The following is a 6,473-nucleotide window of genomic DNA, read 5'->3' on the forward strand; positions in this document are numbered from 1 at the left end:
GTTCGAATTACAGTGCTGTCTTTGTTGCAGTGGTCTAACCTGTGCTCCACTCTGCAGTGACTTAAACAAGCTAGAAGGAGCTCCTTGACACAGTAGGGGAGCCATTTCAGCCATATCAGCTGTGGACTGCTTATGCATAGGCTGTTGAATAAGGCAGAAGTAAACTTCTCTCTTACTATTACGCTATCCCTCGGCATGAGCCTCATTCATGTGTCTGAAGATTTTTATAAGCATTTGCTTTAAAGGCATTCCTTAGATGTTGCACCCCTAACTTCTACTCACATCCTACTAGCCATACCTAACTGCCAAGAAGGCTTGAAAATATAATCTTTATGGTCACATACATCTCAAAATTCAGAGGTTCTATTAATAAAGGGAAAAAGGGGAGAATGGATATAACAGGACAAATTGTCAGTCTCTGTATCATATGATAATTGAGAGCATTGTTTCAGACTTGGACAAGTGACCAATGATCTCATGACTTTGCATCCATTTTCCATTTCTTTCCAAGTAATATATCAAGGTTGTATGTGTGTGTGTGTGTGTGTGTGTGTGTGTATGTATATGTATATATGTGTATAGTGTGCATGATATATTTAAATGTTCAAAATACGTGAGATATCATGAATATTACATGATTCTACAGTGGGACTTAGTCATCAACTGTAAGTATTAATTACAAAATTTCACAATAGAACAAGGCCACTTGCTTTAATTTTTGGCAGAAAGCCTTGCAAAACCCTCAGAATTTGTCTTGCTTGCATTCTTACTCTCACAAAGATCCCACATGCAGAGATCTATGTTGTAAGAGGTGTATTTGTAGAGAAATGGCTTTATAGAAATAAAATTACCTTAAGCTTTTGAGTGAGGCAGGTATCATACATAAATCATAAACAACTCTGACCCAGAATTTCAAGTTTTCCTAAAATTTCTGGTCTCTTCTGATAAAGTTTAGATATTTACTATAGAAAAATCAATTAATGAATATTTATTCAGTATATACTGTGTTTAGCAGTTATGTGAGATGGACCCACAGACTTTTATCCAGGTATCTCCTGGGGCTACAGGTAGTGGAGGAGATAACAATAGGTTAGACCTTCAGCACATACACAGATCTTCTTATTTGTTACCTGAGTGCTGCCCTACCACCTGCCGTCACCTCTCTCCCAAAACTACTGCAGTTTCTGATGTGCTCAGCTATCCATGTGGAGTTGCCTAGAAATATTGTGTCTTGCACACAGATAGTCCTCATTGGTGCCTTTCTCCTGGGTCCAGCTTTTTAGATCCTGTTTCACTAGTGGCTAGATGAGGCAGAAGGAAAAAAAGAAAGGGAAAGTTTAAGTTAGAGCTGGTCTAATTATTCTGGCCTAGGTATTATCTCGGAGAAGGCAATGGCACCCCACTCCAGTACTCTTGCCTGGAAAATCCCATGGACGGAAGGGCCTGGTGAGCTGCAGTCTATGGGGTCGCGAAGAGTCGGACACGACTAAGCGACTTCACTTTCACTTTTCACTTTCATGCATTGGAGAAGGAAATGGAAACCTACTCCAGTGTTCTTGGCTGGAGAATCCCAGGGACGGGGGAGCCTGGTGGGCTGCCGTCTATGGGGTCGCACAGAGTCGGACACGACTGAAGCGACTTAGCAGTAGCAGCAGGTATTATCTAGGTGGGTGGAGGTGGTAGTTGGGGACCATGTCTGAAGTGACCTGTTTTGTCTTACCCGCCACATGGAAGTAGAGAGAAGCAGTCCAGAGTGAGAATCCTAGAAGGTAGTTGCAAAGAAACCACAGAAGCCTGCAGGTTAGAACTTTGTGTTCTTCTCAATATAGCAAAAGCTCCACCCCCTTTTAAGTTTAGTTGAACCCAGTAACTTGAGTCACTTTGTCTCTTTCCCTCCTAGGCTGTGGGGCTGGGAAGTGAACTAGAGGTAAAGAAGATGGAACTAGAGCTTTGCTCTCCTGTTAGAAGGTCAACATCAAGTACTTTGGAGGCTCCATCGCAACTCTTAAGACGCGGCCTTTATCCCAGTTCTCAAAGACTAACAGTCTGGGAAGCTAGTGTATATGAAACATGTAGTGAAAACCAAGCACTTAAATTGTGTGATATTGATCATTCCAGAGGAATCCAGATAAGTGATAAGTCAATGTGGATTTGTTTCTTGGGGAAGGCTTCTTAGATCATGTCACTAGTGAGAAGATGAAAGGAGCTAATTAGGAAGGAAGAAAAGAAGGGGCGAACAAAGACTCAAAATGAGCTTAGAGGTCAGTAGACTTGTATGTCTGAAGCACAGACCTCATGGTGGAGACTAGGAAATGAAGTGAAATAGGAGAGTGGAATACTTCAAAAATCAGGCAAGGGTAATCATGTAAGGTTTTTTTTTTTTTTTTTTCCCTTTCTTTTTTAAAACTGTTGACCTCATTTTTAATGGAATGAAGTAAGGATAAATTGGTAAGTGATGAATGAATGAATATTGTAAAGACATTTTAGTGTTAGAATTTGTCTAGGCTAGGAAAAGGGGGTTCCTATGCAGGACCTCAGTAACACAGGTTGCCAGGAAGCAGGAGGAAGTGAAGATGAGGTGTGTGAGGGTCTGCGAGCCTGGCTTCACTAGGGTTAGCTAGCAGATCAGTCCTCAGAGACCAGGAGGATGTCTTGGGATGGTTTCAGGGAAGATGCTGGATATGAGGAAAGCCAATTCAGCAGGAGATTTGGGCAACTAGAGGGTAGATAGCAGGTGAGATAACAGAGTCAGGAAAGGTGGTATCATGGCAGTGGGCAGTCTATTCACAGCCGAATCCCGGCCAGCAACTGGAGTCCTGCAGTAGAATCTGGGGAAAGTTGTATCAGGGTCTTCATCAAGTAGATTTTGGGTTCTGGGAAAGACACAAAGCCTTGTTGGAAATGGGAAAGCTAGTGCAGAAACAGCTCGGAAGATTGGACCAGCGTGTCTGGGCTTGGTAGGGAGACCACAGGAAATATTATGATGAAGCAGTTTAGCGTGAACTCAGTGCAATTCAGCGCATTTGTGGCCACGGAGGACTGAGTTGCTTCTCTTTTGCCTACCTATTGATGGACTGGAGGTCATAGCTATGCTAAACCTCTTTTTTTTTTTTTAACTTTTTATTTTGTATTAGGGTATAACTGATTAACAATGTTGTAAGAGTTTCAGGAGAACACCGAAGGGACTCAGCCATGCATATACGTGTATCCATTCTCCTCCAAACTCCCCTCCCACCCAGGCTGCCACATGACATTGAGCAGCGTTCCCTGTGCTGTAAAGTAGGTCTTTATTGGTCACCCATTTCAAATATTATGCTAAACCTCTTAGGTGGAGATTTCAGGGCCCTAACTCAGGGATCTTGGGATGAATGGCTGAAGAGGAGGCCCAGTGGAAGTAGCATGACTTAGAAGGAGTTGAGACGTCAGCAGAGGAGACAGAGGCACAGCCAGGAGCTTGTCATAGTCCAGGCAGAGGAGAATAGGCCTATCAAAGCAGGGGAATTTTAGTAGCAATTCAGAAGAGAAGGGGTCTGCAAAAGACATTTCAGATTAAGAAGTAACAGGCTTCAGTGACAAGGTTGATGTAACAGAGAAGGAAGGACCTGAAATGACTCGGTGGGTTTTAAATGCTCATGTAGTATGACATTTTTGTGCATGAGCTGAAGTGTGTTTTAAACACATGTGCAATTACTTTTGGCCAATTTTTAGAAACCCAAATAAATAAATTAGTTAACAAATTGAGTGTGTTAAGGCTAAGCTTACTTGCGTGTTGATCGGCTTTCTATCCCACTGCAGTGGGACATCTCAGAGCAACAGTCACACTTGAGCATGTAAATGAGTAAACATTTCTTGCAAAGATGTCTTTCTTTTTGGGTGTAAGATTGTGTTTCTCATATACACGTGCATGGATATGACTGAAAAGCCCAAGGCGGGACCTACCTGCATCTTCCCAGGCTGTTCTCACGGGGCCTCTGCCGTAGAGCCGATCCTTGAAGTGTGCGTGCGTCCTACTTCTACACACCTTAAGTTAGTTCAGAGCTTTGCTGAAGAAAGCATCTTCCTGCCTGCCCACACTACTTCACAATGGGCTTCTCTTTGTGTAACTGTTGTGTCCCAGCCAGACACTTTGGTGCTTCTCGTGGGACACAGGTGGGAACGCACTGTTCATGGAGGGGTAGGGCTCTGAACCTCAGGAGAGGTTTTATTGCCATTTATCAAGGCAAAGAAAAACACGCAGAATCTTTACCTGGGTAGGAAACCTTTGTTTTCAAAATGCACAAATTTGTGGTATTTCTGATTTTATTAGGCTTGGATCTGCACCTGGGGGTGGCATGGATTTCAAAGTCATTACTTAAGGTAAGGAAATAAAACTTTAAACAACATTATCCTGAAAGATCCTGGCTGTGTTTTTGAAATGTTGAGCTAAATAATTTTAGCAATCAGCAAAAGACCAACCATTGTACCTCTGAAAAGTTGTTCTTTGAAAGGCTTAGATTAATAATTTGTTTCCATTTTGTTCACAGGTGTACTGTCTGTAGGGTGGAGGTGGACCAAAGACCTGCTGCACCGGATACCGGCTTCAAATCACCTTTCATATTTTCTTGTTGGGAAGACAACTGTTGGAGAGTCTTCTTGTTATCATCAGCAAAAAATGGAAACAGATCAAGACATTAAAAATGCCACCGTGGCCAGCAGTTAATGATGCCTGAGTAATGCAAGCTTTGGCAAAGGAATTTTTTAAGACGTGTGCTTCACCAGCCAGGAATCAGGAAAGGCTGAACTATCCTTTTTGTCTCAGCTGTTTCTTAAATCAATGCAACCCCTCCAAATTCAAGTGAATTGAAACAGTCATTGCCTTTTCAACTTAACTGAGTGCTTACTGTGTGTGAATCACTGTGCAGAATAGGGAGGGAAAATTAGGGAGGCAAATAAGATGTGGTCCCGACCTTGAATGTATTTACAATTAGTTTCAAGAGACAGTTTTTTTGGGGGGGTTTTCTGCTCCTAAGTGTGTCCCTAAAATAGGAAACAATACTGGAGTGGGTAGCCTTTCCCTTCTCCAGGGGATCTTCCCAACCCAGGAATCAAACCCAGGTCTCCCACATTGCAGGCAGATTCTTTACCAGCTGAGCCACAAGGGAAGCCCTAAATTTCTTTAATACAAAACAAAACTCTTAATGTGGGTAACTCAGGGCATCTTAATTCCATTTTTTTGGTCTTCTGATAGTTAGTTCCCAATTTATTGATTTAATATACATTCAGTAGGCTTCAGAAGTATTAATACATTATAGTTGGAGTAAATTTGAATAAATCCCTTCCCCCTCCTTAGGTGTAGACTGTATATTGGAGAAATACATTGTGTTCATACATTTCTTGGGGAGCTGGGAGGTGAATTATACCTGTTGTCTCTATAGGCCTCTGCCTACCATGCCCTCGGGGCCTGCCATTCTGAGTGAGTTATTAGCATAGAGAAGGGAAAGGTTTGGCTCAAACTTGTGGGTGCTGCTCATGGACCCAAGAAAGGGCAAGGAATGTGCAAAACAGACCCAAGCAAAGGCTGTGTATAAGAATTTGGCCATTTCAGTATTCATTGCATTGTTGTCTGTATTCCATGAGTTGGATGACTATATAATTTTTCCAAAAGGTTATTTCTGATTTGGGAATAGTCATGATTTTTCCAGTGCCAAGATGCTAATATGACTGTAGACACCAATAGTGTCTGTGGCACACTTTCGTGTGTGTGAGCCAACAATAGACATGTCTTTGTCTTGAGTAATGTCCACATCTGAATTGAAAATGTGCCAGCTTTTTTTTTCTTTAACATCATCAACAGACTTCTTAATTAAGCTGCCAATATGTGCCATCAATAGCATTGTGTGCTGTGTGTCAAATGAATTGTGTAAGTGCTGTTTCTCTCATTTAATAAACAGTGTTGCTCCCTATAAAATGGATTTAAAGTGTTCTTTTAATGGAGCATTATATCAGTGCCTAAAAAATTTGATGAGAATTCTCAAATCATTCTTTTTTATTTAATTTCTAAAAACTTTTATTTGGCTCCTGAGTAAGGAATAAACCTAATCTGACCAATGACTTTAATTATATGATTCATCCTTAATACAATGTATTGTCACACCCCTGAACTCCTGATGGTGATACTGGATATTTGATGTGTCACTTTCAGTTTGTGTGAACTAACTTCCAGGAAGTCTGAGTTGTAAACTTGTATGGTACTAGACTGTAGATGTTTATTTATTGTTCTGAGAGATCTAGAGAGACCACCTGTGTATTCCTTGTGCCTAGGACAGAGCCTGGTACATAGATACCTGTTCAGCGACTATATGGTGATCAAGGCATATAAAGTAGCTTTTCTTCACCTATGACTTGTAAAGCTCTGTTAAGGACAGAGGGGTCTTGCTAACAGAGTATGCACCTCTGTTGGTTTGGAGTTTACAGTCAGTGTACTTAGAATGAGT

General features: G+C 41.5%; 1 non-coding gene across 2 annotated transcripts in view; it reads left to right on the forward strand.

Moving 5' to 3' along the window:
* LOC102404636 overlaps positions 1-5,947 on the forward strand; it is a 130,806-nt gene extending 124,859 nt beyond the window's left edge. For both annotated transcript variants that reach the window (XR_006553152.2, XR_006553153.2), the window contains exons 6-7: positions 4,307-4,356; positions 4,524-5,947. This is a non-coding gene — a transcript (uncharacterized LOC102404636). The remainder of the gene's footprint in view (positions 1-4,306; positions 4,357-4,523) is intronic.
* Positions 5,948-6,473: the final 526 nt, after the last annotated feature.

Source organism: Bubalus bubalis, chromosome 9 (genome assembly GCF_019923935.1).
Source record: "Bubalus bubalis isolate 160015118507 breed Murrah chromosome 9, NDDB_SH_1, whole genome shotgun sequence".
Classification (NCBI taxonomy): domain Eukaryota; kingdom Metazoa; phylum Chordata; class Mammalia; order Artiodactyla; family Bovidae; genus Bubalus; species Bubalus bubalis.